This window comes from Falco punctatus (genome assembly GCF_963210335.1).
Source record: "Falco punctatus genome assembly, chromosome: 10".
Classification (NCBI taxonomy): Eukaryota; Metazoa; Chordata; class Aves; order Falconiformes; family Falconidae; genus Falco; species Falco punctatus.
In genome coordinates, this window is record NC_137590.1 from 34,712,955 (window position 1) to 34,730,122 (window position 17,168).

General features: G+C 43.0%; 1 protein-coding gene across 6 annotated transcripts in view; it reads left to right on the forward strand.

Annotated features, from left to right (window-relative positions):
• The window catches only part of TSPAN4 (tetraspanin 4), a 443,427-nt gene that overhangs the window by 136,238 nt on the left and 290,021 nt on the right, over positions 1–17,168 (forward strand). For all 6 annotated transcript variants that reach the window (XM_080405636.1, XM_080405637.1, XM_080405640.1 and 3 more), the window contains one exon: positions 15,542–15,623. The gene's annotated coding sequence lies outside the window, so the exon portion shown is untranslated. The remainder of the gene's footprint in view (positions 1–15,541; positions 15,624–17,168) is intronic.

Consider the following 17,168-nt stretch of genomic DNA (forward strand, 5'->3'; position numbering starts at 1 on the left):
AGGGGAATTTGTGAGAAGAAACCACAAGTTTGCTGTGGACGTTAGCAGATGATTTCTGTGCTTGCACATATTCACGCAGAGTCATCTAGTTTTGTCAGGCTTTACAGTCACAGATGTGGTGAGGCTATAATCTCTCTCCTCCTTAATTCAGAATTTGGATTCCTTCCTGCTCCATTGAATCCCACATTTAACTTTATTTTGAAGATTTTTGGCCATAGGAACAGTGTTGGGGACAGAAATGGTACATTTAGTTCTGCTGAATGGATATGGTATTGGATTGACAGTCCCTGTCAGTGTGTAATTGCAGATTAATGGGATGTAGTATGTCATTATGACAGCTCAATAGCACATTTCAGAGCTGTGCACAAGTCCAGGCTTTCATTTCTCGTTAGAAGGGGCTACTCTGACCTGCCTTGCACGATTTTCTCCCTGATCTCTTGTGGCAGAGAATAAGGATGTTTACACTTCAGGTACTTAATGACCCCAGGAATATGATGCAAGATCAACAGTGTAATTTAAAGGACATGAAGAGATAGGGAAGAACTGATAAAACATGGGAATGACAGAACCCAACAATATGCTATAAGGAATGAGCATATGAAAAGCTTTATGTTGTGAAATGAGCAGCCTTCTGCACAACATCTACCAGCGGATGCAAAAGTATTATTTGTGCACAAAATGCATAGAGTTGCTGAGCTTTACTAACAAGACCGTGAATTCAAGGGAGGGACCATATTCATGGACTGGAAAATGAGGGCATTCCACAAATGGGTTATTGGAGCAACTTTCACAGATATTGCCAAGTTGAGCCTCTATCATCCAGTACTTTAATACTTCATGTCTTGGTAGCAGGTGCCAGCTGAGCTGGCTGGTTTGAGGGTGTTCTCACTGAGGACCACCTTGAAACATTTACCTGCCTAAAAAGTACTTTACACAATGAGCAGCCCTCCTTATGTCTGCAGATGAAAATAATGCTGTTTGGGAATTGAACAGATTGTAGTTTAGCCCTAGAGCAGAGCTGAGTAAGGGACCAAACAGGTGTTAGAAAGGGCTTCATCACTTTAAGATGTAATAGACCTCCTTCAATTTGTCTTTCCTTGCAAGACAGCCTGTCAGTGTTGCTGTGCATGTTCCAGGTACCTCCTCAAGAGCCACTTGTTCTTGGACTCCACAACTGACAGTCCTGCTTGTGCAGACAGTGCGGTGTGGATTGCTGTAAGATGGAATAGATTTTTTTTTAATTTGATGGGGTAGGGAAAATGTTCTTGTGTGAGAGTGGGCAGAGTAGGTATTTATCCTTCCCTGTCTGATAAAGTCTCACGGAGGAAACGCTAACTATCCCAGAATGAAAGAAATGCCTTGGAAATCTCTGTGGCAAGCACAGAATTGCGTCCTTGACAGATTTTGAGGCAGCAGTTGTAGTGCTGGTTAAAGGATGATGAGAAGAAGAGACACCCCACCGCTGGGGAGTTTCAGATGTATGTGACAGATCCTCTTGGAATTTTTCCTCATGCTATAAAAAGTATGGCTTCCACCACGTTTGCTTGTGATTTATCATTTGTTTATGCTTCTGACACTAGCATAAGTATTTCACGTGTCCAGTTTGTTCTATGCTGTTGTAGAAGTGGAAAATGGCAGGGCTTAGCAAGTCTTTACTCAGAGGATACCAAGTCTGTTGAAACTGCTGACCCGGGGGGGCAGGGATGCTTTTAGGCAGAAGAAGCATATCTCAATAATCTGATGTAGTATGACCTTTACTGTGCTTCTGTGTGAGAGCGTTAGGGACTTGTGAAGAGCTCCATTACTCCTGCACAAAGTATAAATATACTAGTACCATGCCCAGACCTCCATGTCAGAATAGCAGCCCAGGGAGAGCATCAATGGAGCTGCTATTGTTTCCTATTCCCTACAAGTAGGTGAGGATGGAAGCAGCAAAGTGTGGGGAGTGGGGTAACCCCCCCTCCCTCTTGGCCTGTGTGTCTGAGTCACACCTGGGGAAGGGGTTGTAGCAACCCATCAGGGCCAGATGTAAAACCTCCTATCTGAGAGCAGGGGTGCGGACTGTGATTCCTCCAGGGCCCAGGTGTGTTCCTTTGGACCTACCGGTGTTGGGAAGGAGGTGACTGTCCACAGCCCCCTGTCAAAGGTTACTGCCTCCCTGGTATGGGGACAGCGCAGGGTGTGAGAGTACTCCCCGATCCGCTCCAGGCACAGTCGGGTTGCCTAGCTCAGGTCAACAATTTGTACTGTTCTGTACTAGCACTGATATTTTATTTTTCCTAAATATAAGCAAGCAATTCTTACAAAATAGCTTTTCAGGCAGCACTGTGTGTAACAGCATCCAGGAAGGAGTTGCAGTGAGTAGCTGGAAGGTGTGAAACTCTATTCTAAGCATACACGGGGCTCTAGGAAAGAAGTCTGTGATGGCCTCGGATTCATAACTCTCTGCCCTTTGCTCAGGGCTTGTTTGACAGCAACGGGGGAACTAAATATTTGTGCATTTACAGTTTGCAGGAAAAAAAAAGTAAATTCTTATTTACTTTTAATAAGTGGATAATACCACAGAACCACCAACCTAGTTCAGAAAAGTGGTAAATCCTAATAATGCCTTTGTTTAAAAGGACCGATGGACTAATTCACCCCTAGAAGTGAAGAAGGTATTTATCACTGGTACTACACTGTCAGATTTAGTAGTATGAAAATAATGCAAACAGTCATCTGTAATGCAAATGTTGACATCTGATTAATAGAGAAAATAACGTGAGCAATTAATCCACAAGGGAATAGATCATTATAAATGTAAATTAGATCATCAAAGGATAAGCCACACAGAAATAAAACTACCCCAAATCATGATTAATTATTAAAATTCCAGTAAAAAAGGCATCTTTAACAATAGACTCCTTGGAAGACATGTCATGTGATTCATCAAAATTCTGGACAGGGTTATTTTACAATCACAAAATTGATTAGCTTCATTATAAATATAATAGGGACATTTATTCCACCCAAGATAGCATGCTGTTTCTGGGACAGAGCACAGCCTTAGCACTACACTGTCTCGGTTTGGATTTATGCACACCCAGTTTTTGATATAAATATATGTATATATAGTTTGCTTGGGTAAGTCAGGAGATACCTGCTTGCATTTTTTTCAGGGAGGGATGTAGCTTTTACATTAATGTGTATTTCTACCTGCACATGATCTCAATTACCCCAAGATACAGTGTTGGAGGAAAGATTGTCTTCCTGGTCAGGGCATAAAGTTTTGTCAAAAATTGGTTTCTCTTCTTACCTCTCACAAATTTTCAGGTGACCTTGGGCAGATCACTTTGTCTCTCTGTGCTTTGTTCTCTACCTTGTATTTGAAAACTTCAGCTTAATGATGTATAACATGAAATTATTTAAAAGATCTCCATTTCAAGTAATGCTAGGAACCTGCCCTTGTAAAATCCTGGTCAGTTTTTAAAAGCTCAATTAAAGATGTTATTCTTTTCTAACAAAGCAGGGTTTACTGCTCTTCAAGTGTTGTTAAATACTCGAGTGGCTTCATACTTTGAAGATACACCGTATTTTAACACTGGTTTTAACATTAAAGGCCACGATTATAATATGCATCTTTCCTGAGGCTTAATTTTATGTCTTGCTATTATTAAAGACCTACTTAGGAACTTGGCAGTTTTCCTCCTTTCAATTAAAACTAGACTCAGTGTGCTTTACTCTAGTAGTTTAGTTGCATTTTGTATGGCTCATGTTGGCGTACTGCAAACTTTGCAGAACTGGCCTTATGCAACACTTTGCTGCGTGTTCAAGGCCAGTTGGGAGTCCGACATCCATTGCTGAAATGAGTATTTGAAAGTGTCTGAGGGAGAAAAAATAGGAGAAGCGTCTCTGAAGCTGGTACGGACAAGGCTTGTGGGCAGTCAGGGTAGCAAGGGTCTAGAAAAAACTGACAACAAACTTTTGTGTACAGGACAGGTTGACAAGAATGTGGAAACAGAAAGAATGAAAACATCTGTCTCTTGCTGTTTGGCTTCTTTGAGGAAACAAGATTTTCTAAGTGTTATTTTCTGAATAAATATTACCCAGGAAATGCTGTATCTGTCCTTTCGCTTCTTCATAGAAACAAGTTGCATGACCCCAGCGTAGATTAGCCTCTGGGCTAGAAAGTGTCTCAGAACAATGTTTACATACTGCTTTACTCTAGGTTGATATGCTGCTGCTTCTGCCCACCGATGTACAGGACACCTAGCAGAGAGTCCCAAGCCCTGGTTATGTTAGGAAGTCATGTGGTCACCTCTCTTGAGCTTCAGTTTTCTTTTCGCTTGGCACCTTACTTTTCAAATCAGTTTTGCTACCTTTTTCCCCCTGTTTTGAAGGACAGCAAGGCTGAAATCTCTGTAACAGGTGGGTCTCCTCAGAGCCTCTTGGCTGTTAACAAACACTGAGCATTGACTGGTGCCATACAGGAACCGGCATCACAACTGTGGCTTGAAGCTGTTCCCCAAAAAGTTTGCCTTCACTATGAGCCACAGTCAGTAGTTTTTATTGCTCCTGAATATTATTTTCAGCCCTGGCAGGCTTACCTTTTCCAAATAGCACTAGAGTGCTGCTGCTTGTGGTGCAAATTTCTGCAACTGTGAGAAGGCCACCTGATGGTAAATGTTTCTGCTTCTTCATTCAGTTAAATGGCTTTGAGGCATTTCTTACAGGAATTTAGTTGGAACATTGTATTAGGTACCTTTGTACTTTTGAGGCTCCAACAGCTAGATTTAAATGCTCTAGAACATATACAAAACCCCCAGGAAATCAGAAACAAATACCTGCCAAGAAAAAACACTTTATATTGTAATTATTTCTTAAAAAGCAACACTTCTGGCCTGATTCTTGTGTAGAGCATTCCTGTATAGGAAAAACTTGGCTTTGACTAATGTTTCATTTTGTGCTCCTGAGCCTTTGGTGATACCAGCAAGTCACTTCTATTACTGTAAGCATCCAAGTTTAAATAGCAGCCTTTTTTAGCCTGTAATGGAGAGTGTCCTACTGGGTCGTCTTCAGCCTGAGAAAGGATGAGTGCCGTGCCTTATCTAAAGGACCTGGGAACATAAGCAGAAATGGTAGAATATGTATTTTCCTGAGTTCCCTTAGGGCTGTAGAGAGAGCCCTGGAGGGAAAAAGGCAGTTGGGAAGAAACGAATGTTGGTAAGCAGTATTAAAAACTAGCAGGCAGGGAGAGAGATATGAATGCAAGATACATAGGGCTGTTAAGTGAGGGAGCAGACTGTGAACCCAATTTATGCCAGTGGCATGAGGAATGAAACAAGAAAGGTGGCACTCAGTAGGTTCCCTTGGCTTTTCATAAATTTCAGTGTCTGCCTTTCCTTTTTTAGTATGCTGAAAAATGCAACCCTGGGACTGTTAGAAGATGTGCTGGTGAAGGTGATAGGAGATGAGAGAAGGAATTTCCCCATTCTGGCCTTCATTTCCCAGGTCTTCAATGATTTGTTAATCAATTAACTGGAGGTCAGATATGTCTGTAATTTGTTAGTGTGTTACAGACCAGTGGAGTATGTTATTCAACTTAACTTGCCTGCATGTTCAGAACCACACTTGCTCTGACAATATTTTGGATTCACAGTGATGAAGAAAAGGATTTTAATTTTTCAGCACCCTCTGTGCAGAATGACACTTATACTTTGTGTATTTCTGTATTTTTAGCAGGAATGTAAAGAAATTGCTGTTTAAAACAAACACTTGTAGGCCAGCTAATTCCTAGAAATCATTTTAGTTAAGAGGAAGAGGAGAAAAGGATGGAGAGGCATCCTTCTGGTGTTCCTACTGTGGATTAGCTGGTTTAAGTCTGGAGGACCAGTGACTGGAACTTCTGATTTTTCTCATCAGGGTCCTTGTCCTCTCCCTTATTTAATGCTTCCTCAGCCTGGGGACTCCACCAGTGTTGTCATATCATCAGGCCACAGAACCTTGGCAGCTGAGATGACTTTTTTTTTTTTTCAGCTGTGCTCAGCACATGTACAAAACAAAATAACCATGTGCTCCCAGAGAGTGAACACTGAGTGCTTGTGAGAACTTACCAGTAAGGTGCGAGGAGTTGCTTTGCAAAGCAAATGGTAGGAAATATTTTTTAAACTTTGGCAGTCCCTATCCACTTTGTCCTCTACTGACATGCAGCCCTTTAAAAGACCTGAAGCTTGGGTTCATTTGTCGTTGATTTCTCAAGTCATGCAGGAGGCCCGTTGCAGCTCCGTGTGTTGCAGGCTGTGTTCCATCCTGTAGCAGGGTGGTAGGAGCACCAGCATCGCGTGCTGGTTTGTTCTGCTTAAACAGGTGAAAATTGTGTCTTGTGATCTGGTTATAAATACTCTGGAGGTCAGCAGAGGAGTTTGATAAACCTCTTGGCCTTTCCATGGAGATCTCTACATGGCCAGTAACTCATTTGAAATAGATATATTTTTTGACCAATTCTACATGATCCCCAAGAGTGGCCATCCTGTTTCCTGGCAATCTGAATTCCAGCCAGGTAAGGCCTCAGCTTTTCATAGTCCTCTCTGTCCCTCATATGAGGTAGCTATGTTTTAAGAGGGTGTTTTCAAACTGTGTCTGTCTACACAAACCTCCCAGGCATGGTTTCGTACACAGGATAGGAGAAATCTCTTTTTACAAGGCATTAATGAAAGCAATTCCCTAACAAAATTCATTTAATTCAGTGAACTGTCCACAGTGTCGGTATAGATAAGACCTCTTTCCCCTCAGGATTGCTCAGTAAGTGATTCCCAGGCCAACGTTAGCTAGAATTCCCCTTTGAGTGACCTGCTGGAGCGGTTATTTATGGATTACCGATGCCTGTGGCTCTTCCGTGCCTGCTGGAGACCTCCCGTTCCCAGGCGCTCTGTTTGTGGTTGCCCTGAGGCAGTGAACTCCGCCAGCCTTGCTGGAGCCTTTGGTGCTGTACAGGCCGTGTACCACTGTTCTCCTCCCTGCCCCCTGACACGCAGGGGTGTTGTAGCCCCCTTCATGGGAAGCAGTGTGACAGTTGTGTCACTGGTCTCATGCCCGGAGGCTGGAGGCTCTCTGGGCCTCCAGGCCTGGGGCTCAGGCTTCCTCCCCGGCTGGCAGCACGCCACCTCCGCGCTCCATCTTCTTACAGACAGCGGCGCCTCCGGCTGAGCGCTCCCGAAACGGTGCCGCTCCTCCCCAGCGGTGCCTGGGGACTGATCCCTGCCGTCCCAGCGCCCTGGGTCGGTCAGGAGAAGCTCAGTGGGGCGATGTGTGGGTAAGGGATCGCCTGCCATCGGCCAGATGGTTTTGTGAGGAAGGTGGGAGCTGAGGCCCGGAGTCAGGCGGCAGCACACGCCTGAAGGAGTCCCTCAGGCCCACACTGGTGCTATGGAGCTTTAGGCAAATATCTGAAGTGTCTGAAGTTCAAAGCTTAGATTGAGAGAGGCACTTTGGCTAGCCTTTGTCCTCCTGTCTTCTGTGTACTCCGTCTAGTTGTGTACTTGTTAGAGAAAGCGCTCGCTCTGAGTGCGCGTGCGTGAGGACAGCCAGCGCTCAGCCCGTGGGGGTCTCGTCCTGTCCAGTGCTGTGCCCAGATTACTGGTACTGATCGTGTTAATGCTGGTGGGGGAGGTGGGAAATATTTCATTGATTCTGAAAACAGTTAAACTGATTTGAAGTAAGGGCAGCTGTAGGTGTCAGTCCTCTCTGTTCCGTTGCACTGGCACCGCAGCGCTCTGAGAACGCCAGCCTTGTACTGTCTAGGGAGTTTTCTGCAGAACCTTTAATAGCTTTGTTATGGGGTGCTGTGCAGTTCCACAGGTAATTGGCCTGTGTGTAACCCTAAATGTTTCTACAGGAGTATGTAGGTGAAGAACAATTTGTGCTAATTAATCATTGTTCCATTAAGCTGAATGTAATTAATGCAAATTAGAGAAAGCTAAGTTGGTAATTTAACCGTTGTGGATTTGGGACAGAATTCTCAGTGATTTACTTTGTGGCAAAGAAGAAAGCATTGGGAAATATTGCTACAGAACAACTCAAATGAAGAGGGATCACCTTGCTGTAGGTATGGCTGCGTATTAGACTGGTGCTGAAAGCTTTTTGTACTTCTGCAAGGCTGTACGGCAGATTATAGTTAGAGCTGAGAGGCAGCATGGGGGTCTTCGTCTCAAGAAGCTTTTAAGGCTTAGAAAACTTGAACGTACTTAACAAGGTAGCTGCCCCAGCAGCCTGCAGCCTCTCCTCTGCTCCCTTGAAGGGTTTTAACTGCCTGGGGTCAAGGCCGGCTCTGATCCAGGGCAGGGTCAGGGCCGGGTTCCATGGTGCTTGGTTCCAAGCTTGAGTGTGGGCTGCTTTGCCAAGGGGAGGGGAGCTGGAAGCCGAGGATGATGGCAAGGCAGTCGGGGCAGTGGCCTCATCACCAGTTTGGCAAGTGCCACTGCACCTGAGCAAGAGGAGCCGGCAAGTCCCCTGACAGTAAGCAAGGCCGGCCAAGAGCAAAGTCACTCAGTGTGCAGAGATGAGGCAGGTCCAGGTTCAAGCTAGGGCGTTGCAGTCGGGATCGGGAAGGTAAGAGCGGCAGGCACAAACGAGCTTGTGTGAACTGAGGCAAGGGCTTGAACTGAAGTGCATCTCCACGGCCAAGGGGTGAGGGCCCTGCGGGAAGTGTCTTACAGAAGGTTCTCACGCTTAGCTGTTTCACAGCAGTCTGGTTTCAGCTTACGGTTATGTTGTTCTAGCGCTGGACTTGAGCGTGGGCAGCCAGACCCTGAGGAGAGAGGTTGCAGAGCCTCTTCTACGCTCAATTCAATTAAAATAAACCCCCCCAACTTCTAACATTTTCACACACAGAATAAGCTGCAGCCTTTTCACGCAACGTGGCCGGTGGCAGGCTGGCTAGGGCATCTGTGGGACTGGAGTAACCATATTCAAGACTGCTTGTCCTCCTCACAGATCTCAGCTTAAGCCTATCTTCTACTCCTAGAACGAGTATCTTCCTCTTCCTGAGATGAATATCTCACTTACCAGGGCTTTCATTCTTGGCAGGGATTGTTTGTTTTTTTTTTTTCCTATTCTTTTTTTATACCTGAAATTTTGGCCTGGATCTGAAAAATCTTGATGAAAGCCAGGCAAATGACAAACCCCTCTTAATTTTAATTTACCTCAATGTTTGTGAGTGTTGTGTATCATCATAGGAAAGAATGTGCTCATCTCTGGTGTGGTACTATAATGCCAGTGAAAAAAGTGCATTTAACCGTAGGTTGCAATTTTCTGTGTTTTCGATACTCATGTCTAGTCCCAAAGCAAAGACAGCCCCACTGAAGCAGGATGGCTGGGGCAGGGTGAAATCTTTATCCCTGATCTTGCTGAGCAAAGGCCACCCAGAAGGCTGTCCCCCAGGCACAGGCAGAAAGCATCACAACTCATTTTCACTATGCCTTGTGTCTGAGAAATTCCCTGAAAATTCCTGTTGCCAGCAGCGGTGCTGGCTATTGTGCGACTGATGCTCAGTGAATTCCTGGTAATTTTGTCTTTGCTGCTGTTGGGGATGAATCGTAATAGTTCAGTTGTCAGTGGAAGCTGCAGAGGAGGCCAGGTGTGGTCCTACACTAATTTCCTCCTTGTTCTCATCTGTGTATCTGTCCCTGCTCTCAGAGGTCTGAAGTCATGTGCAGGAGTGCAGGACTTACCTGCCTTATCTTGTTGTTTTAAATGTCTTCCAAGTATCAGCTAAGATCAAAAACTCTCAAGTGTTCTTAAGATAAATGGCTTGCTGTTTGCAAGTGAAAGCAAAAGATTGAATTGTCTTGACATTTTATAATCTTTCTGTTTTCGCGTGTTGGAGCTAAAATGCGTTGTGAAAGGCCCCTGACATTTTCCTGGAGCCTGCTGGGTCTCCGCGGACAGGGGTAATACCCTCACTCCCCTGCAGTCTCCATTCTGCATCTGGTCCTGTGACCTTCAGGAGCCTGATCCAAGGTTTTGTTTTCCTCAGGGCCGTGCTGGCTTCTGGACAGGTTAGGCATACCTGTTACTAAACTAAATCAGATAAGGAAATAGGAAAAGATCAAATATGGCTTTATTCTCTGGAATACCTCAGCTGCGTTGAGTTGCTTGAGGGTGGAGCTGGGTGACTTCTTGTCACTCAGTACTGTCCTATTCATCGTGGTACTGCATCTCTGAGCTGCTGGAATGTATTATTGGTGTAGTGAGGTTTCCAGCCTCAGCTCTAATTTTATTTACTTGTGAATCTGTATTGCTGATTTCTATGCCAAGCTAATACACAGGGCAAGGGAAAACATATTTAGAGAGCTGTGTTGAATTTGGGAACCTGCGAAGCTCGTAATTCCTGCCTTTTCTTATCAAATAGTAGACTGCAGCATTCTGGTACTATGCAGCCCATCAGGAGTAGGTGTATTTCTGTCAAGGGAAAGAAAGAAAATTCAGTCCCTTTTCTCTTTCTGCTCTGGTGCTTCAGGAGATGTGGAGAAGAGAAATGGGATCCCTGAGGATCTCCACAGATAGTGAGAAAAGAATATATAGAGAAGGCAAAAATCGGCTACAGGATGCCATACCTTGAGGAATTCCAGATTCAATTGGCTTTTGATACCTCAGGCTTTAAGCTGTCTTTTGGTAGTAGGCACTGCAGATGATGCTGTCTTCAGACAGCACCATGCAGGCTCTGCCAGAATGTGCTGGGTGTGTGTGTGTGTGTGTCTTGTGATGTCAATGAGGAGTCAAGTTCTGATATCAAAATGATTTTTTTGATCATCACTTATTCCACGGAAATGTCAGAATTGATGACTCTTTATTGACAGTAGAAGAATTTTGTCAATTGTTCCTCCCCTTGAAATGAAAACAATTCAGTTTATAATGTTGAAAGGAAATGTTTCATAAAGGATTGGAAAATGTGTTTTGCATCCTGGTGAAAAACAGTCTCCTCAGTGTGCCAGTATTTTTTTTTTAATTGTTTTCTGACAAGCCTTCTCGTGGTAAGGAGCCTTGCACATCGGGGGAGACGAGGAGGTAATGACTACTTGACCGTTGTTAGATGTGTCTGTGTAGGAGACTGATGGTGGTGCTACGTAATCCATGTTGCTTAAAAAAATGTACTGCCAGATAGGAGCTACCTGCAAAATGCTGCTAGTGAGAGCTGCTCTCCAGCTGCAAGTGCAAGGACCCTGGTTCACGTTGGCGGTGTTTAGATATTTCATAATCCAGATTTGGAGCATTCCTCACTCCTTTCAGTTGCCTGGTTGTCCCCGTCAGCTGGCTCAGACCTGCTCTTAATCCTGGATTTTGGCCAAGGCTGAACCTTGGGTACCAGGGCAGGGAGGCCTTGAGCTAGAGATGTCTTCCCTCCCAGGAGACACAGCGCCCTGTTAGTTGCCTTTAGGGCATGATGGAAATATCATTCATTTAATCTGATCTGTTTAACCTTGGCCATACTGCCACTGCCCTTCACATTTCTGGTTTGCATTTGTGATATTTTTCTTCCCCCTGGGAACTGAGCTTGCTTCATCAGTTGGAGTGGCTGCTGAAGAGCAATGAATTCTGCCTTTGTACCAGGCTTTTAAAGAAATTATTTATGATTCTAAGATGATTGGATATGTTTTAGTGTCGGCACTGGGTATGCATTTTTAAGAATGCTATTGAGACTCATACAAAAAATCAGCTAAGCATATTCCTAGAATTTTTTTATAGTATTAAAGTATTGAGTGCAGTGGTATTAAATAAAATTTTTCAATTAATTTATCAAAACATTTTCAGTGCTTTCTTCCTTCCAGGATAGGCAGAATTTAAAAAAACACCAAGCAAAAGAAGGGGACAGAAACATTTTTTTGACCCTACATCTTATGTCTCTTTTGCTTTAACTGGGACTGGTTAGGCTGAATACATAAGCATAAGCTCAGAGGCTTAATTTTCGTTGAAGGGAAATTCTGTAGCAGGAGTTTGAAAAGTCACATGTGATTGATGTCAAGTAAGCCTGAAGTTACATAGGCTTTGAGCTTGTTATCTGCAATAATGTGAGTTAACCTCCGTGAACGATCAACAGCCATAGTAATGGGCTAACAGAGCATCCAGATTTAAAAAAACTGTGGATGATGACAACAAAGAGATCTTGGGGTTTTTACCCTTTGAAAATTAAATGATAAAGTTTAAAGAACAGCTTTGTGGTTAATATTTTGATGGGGCCAGTATGGTTTTAAAAGTTTTCAACAAAATGGATGCTGACATTTCTTATTAGTCTGGTTCTCTGGCAGACATGAAAAAATAAGTTCATAAAACAAAAAGATTAAAAACCGTGAAAAGGGAAGAAGCCATTCTAGTAATGTTGCCTACAGATACATTTCATTAGGTGGGCAGTAGAGCTGCTCCTCTGCGTCAGGCAAAAGTCCAGAATTTGTTTCTGGACTATGTGCCTGGTCAGTTGTATCTTTATATGTAGATCTCTGGGCTAAAATGTGAAAGGATTTACACTGGAGTAGTTGAAGTTGTGGTGATCTCTAAGAATCTAACTCAGGCAAATTTTGTCTCTAAGAATATAAGTCAAGCTAGATTAAGTGATACATAAGACGCAAGCACTTTCTTGGATTGGAAACAAGGCGGAAACTTTGGATGGGTACATTGTAGAAACAAGTCCTCCAAGTTTAATTTTACTAAAATTTTTGTTGGTTTTGCTGCTTTTCCTGTTTCAAACTGGAACAAGCACGGAATTCTGTTTGTTCTAATAAGCTGGAAATGAGAGAGAGAGAGAAAAAAAGATACATTTGTCCCAGCAAAATCCTTTTTAATATGTGGAGCTCTCCCAAGATGTTTTCCTGTTCATGCCTCACTTTTATAAAATCCTCTCTTGAGAGCTGCTGGAAAATAGTTCAGATGCATTTTTTCAGTTGTGAATAATCTGTTCCTGTACCATGGATGCACTTCGGTGCATCCCCCTACATTAACGGGGGAAAGCAGATTTTGTACCTTGCGTTGGCACTTTCAACACCAGGCCTGATGCAGTAATGCTGTTCTAAACGTCAGAAGAGTTCAAAAGTGGGTAAAGACTCATCAGTGCAATCAGTGGTTCATAGTTTCCATTCTCTTATAGGATTACTTCTTACTTGAAAGATTTTCTAATGCTGTACTTGAATTGTTTAATTTATGCAATGGGTATTTTTTTTGCCTTCTCAGTACTTCTCCTGAACTGAGTGTGTACTTAAATGGGAAGGAATGGCCCTAGTTTTTCTGTCTGTCTAATCTAATTAATCTATCTCATTTATTCAGGAATTAGAACATACAGATTTAAATTATAATTTTTTATTTAACTCAAGAAGTAGAAGATGTGAGTGCTGAACATCTGTGTGTGTTCTTGCAGAGTCTGTCTGGTTGAATAAAAGACATTCTCTGGTGCCATCCTCTTCGCTTGAAACAGATGTTTGAAGTTCACCTTTTTGGATGACTTTGATCTGAAGGCACGGAAAGCCTATTGGGAAAACAAGGGTCAGAGGCTTCTCAGGCCTTTTGAAAGAGTTAAATCACTCTCTGATCTCACTGGTTTCAGTTAGGCTATTCGGTCTTTAAGCAGCTTGTCTTTGAGGATTAGTCTGAACTCTTAATTGTCCATTCCAGCTGGTTTCTACCACTCCAAGTGCACTAATCCTACCTGAAACAATAAGTACAGCAGTCATTGCATTGGCTTCAAAACTTCTGTTATTCTGCTTATAGCATGCTCCACTTGAAAGGCTTGGAAAGAGAAGCTTTTAGCTGGTCCATGACTGGGGTGGTGGGGGGTGAGACTGTGGGCAAAGTTGAGCAGAGCCATAGGACTTGATAAATCACTTGTTTTCAGGGCCCTTGGAAGAAGGGCTGTGTCACCAAGCCATTTTTTTACTAAAATCTGCTGGCAGCAAGTTGGCAGTGTGTTGATTCCCAGGCGGTTTGCATTAGAACAGGATCAAACACCTGCATCTGCCAAGTGCCCTGTGGGCTTTGGGAAGACTTCTCTGTAGTTGTGAAGAAGCATGAGTCTTATCATGAGAGTCAAGTTGATGAAGGGACCAGAGCATCTCTCATTGAGGAAAGGCTGAGAGAGCTGGGAATATTCAGCTCTGAAAAGAGAAGGCACAGGGGGGATCTTATCAATGTATATAAATACCTGAAGGGAGGATGCAAAGATTGGAGCCAGGCTCTTTTCAGTGGTGCCCAGTGACAGGACCAGAGGCGACTGGCACAAATGGAAACATGGGAGGTTCTGTCTGAACATCAGGAAACATTTTTTTTTTTTTGCTGTGAGGGTGACTGAGTACTGCCACAGGTTGCCCAGACAGGCTGCAGAGTCTCAATTCTTGAAGATCTTTTAAAAGCTGTCTGGACACGATCCTGGTCAGCTGCTTTAGGTGGCCCTGCTTGAACAGGGTGGTTGGGCCAAATGACCTCCAGAGGTCCCTTTCAACCTCAACTAGTCTGTGATTCTGTGAAGCTAAGTTTTAATTCAGAGCATCATGTGGACAATGACCTGACTTGGGATGGAGGTTTAATCCAGTGCAGTCATCTCATTCTTTTGTACAGTATCATCCCACTGCTGACACTTTCTGCTGTTTGATTGATGATTTTTAAAATATTATTTATTTATTTTATTTTTAGTTTATGAAAAGCCCTCCAATTTCTGAATTTTGGACGCATGAGATTTTGGGTAGATCTCAGCTTTCATTTAAAAAACATAATTAAAAATTAATCTTTGTGGCTATAGAGAAAAAAGATCAAAAGCATAAATATCTAAAAAGTCAAAATATTGGGTAATAAAGAGATTCTAATGCTCAGTGTTTTATGAAAACACTTATTTTGATTTGGGTAGCTGATACTTGATTTTTCTTTAGATTAACTTGGCAGTAATAGTTTCTTCTATTTTCTGTTCTTCAACAAACCATGCCTCTCCCCTCCACCACCCCCCCCCCCAAAAAAAAAAAAAAAAAAAAAAAAAAGTGCATTTATACATTACATATTCTGGATGTGTAGAATTTATGTAGGCATTTCTTTTGAGTCTGAAGTCCATGAAGTGCTCATCTCTGATCCAGTGTTTAATGTGATTCAGATTATGCAGACAATCTGATAACATTACCCTTTCTAACAAAATGCTTGAAACTTGGACCTAAGTGGAAACATGCTGTGTGGGATGTTCGGATTTGCCTATGGGAGAGAGGAGCTTAAGTTCCCATTGAGAGTGAAGAGCTTGACCCCACCACCCTGAGAACGTGGTGTCTCCCCCATGCTCTGCTCCCACTGCTGTTGGTGGGTGTTGTCATTCTGATGACAATGTCAGCCAAGCTACAGGTTCCATGCACCACCCCTTTACGGTTACACTGAGAACTCCCATACAATGCCAAGTTTCCCTCTGTTAGTTTTCAACCCAGGGATTTTAGTTCAGTTAATGAGGAGGGTCTCTTTTGTCCTTCCTGAAAGATGTTTAGAGACTGTTCTTTGCCTTGTATTTTGCAAAAGACACGTGGCTTCTGACACACAGGCTCCTGTTTTGCAGGTCTGTGGTTTGCTGGTTGTGGAGAGGCCACCTTGTCAACTGGGATCACGTCAGGTGCTCTGAGCTCCTGTTCCTGCATCAGGTATGTGACTGGCTGTGATCAATTTATTGATCTAGAATAAAGTTCTGTGTGGCTGATTGCATTTGAACTTCAGGCCTCAGTGAATGGCTTTTTAAAGGGTAGAAAAGACAGTCTGCAGAAACTGTTATAATTAATATGATGGATCAGGCTGGTAGTGGAGTTGTTGCTTACTGCTGATGTGGATTGTGTTTCTCTGTTTCCCTTGGAGTGGGATGGCCTGGAAAGACATTGTGCTGAACCCTTTGGGTAAAGGGACTGAAGTGGGCATTGAATTATCCCAGGATCGTGGGTTGTTTTTTTTTTTTTTTTGTTTTTTTGTTTTTTTTTTTTTTTAGTATTACTGGCAAACTAATATAGCTTCAAGTGACGAGAGTACTGTTTACCTGAATGCTGAAAGCAACTCTGTTCTTTCCAAGCCAGATCATTTTTTTGCATTTATGATGAAGGTTGATATATTACGAGGCTTCAATGTTTAAGAAAAATAATAATAATAATAAAAAAATCCTGTCTGCTGAAGTTATGCGTGAAATATACCTTCATTCTTTTCTCCCTGAAACTCTGTCTTTTGTGCACAGCCTGTGTATTTTGAATACTGCAAATAAAACCAGCCAAGTGCTTCCAATCATGTTATAAAAACAGCGGAGGTGTTGAAGAACGTGCTGTGGTAATGGAAGGACAGATAAACAGATCAAAAAAGAGGTGCTGCAGCATCTGGCACAGTTGCTGCAAGTATATAGTTGATCCACCCAGCAACAAATGATTAAGGCACCGAGGTATATTTAGTATAAATTCGCAGAGTGCAGCTCCTGAAGTAGGGCAAAAAGAAGATGGCGATACATTGGAGTTTATGTTCAGTCCCCTCTTGGGAAAAATATTTCTGAATCTTCTGGAAGAATAAAGCTACAAGTAAAGCACTGTAATAACTTCCACGTGAGTGGATGTGAAGCAGTGAAGCATTTAAATGGAGGCTTAGTCTTCCCCCTTTATTTATCTTAAGTACTTCCTATTTTGGTCTCCTTTAAACAGTTATAGTGACCAGCCCCAACCTCCAGCTGAAAGTTGGATTTTGTCAGAAATCTGAAAGGAAATATAATTTCCAGTTTGCAGTTGAACCAAAAATCCACATGACAGCAAATGGCAAGCACTCGCTGCTGGCAAGCTACTGGAGACACTCAGAAAAGCCATCACCCCTGCGTGGTGTGCCTTTTAACGGGGGGCTGCGGGTGATAATTACTAATCCGTGTAGGTCTGTGGACTTCTGCAGCACATGCAAACTGGGGGGTTGACCAAGGTCTGTGGGGTGAAGCAGAGTTGAAGTTGGGCATCTGATGTTAATCGATATTAACTTTTGACTCTGCTATTCTCAAACTCTCAAAAGCTGATGTCTATCAGGAATTTTTCTGTTGCCTGACTTTCAGTGACCCTTTTCCTCTAGCTCCTAGCTCTCTGATTCTTTGTGGGAAAATGTGTTTTCTTTGCTTCTCTTTGTATCGACTTCCATGTTAGTTACAACTGGAATTAATATCTTTGCTATATCATTAATGT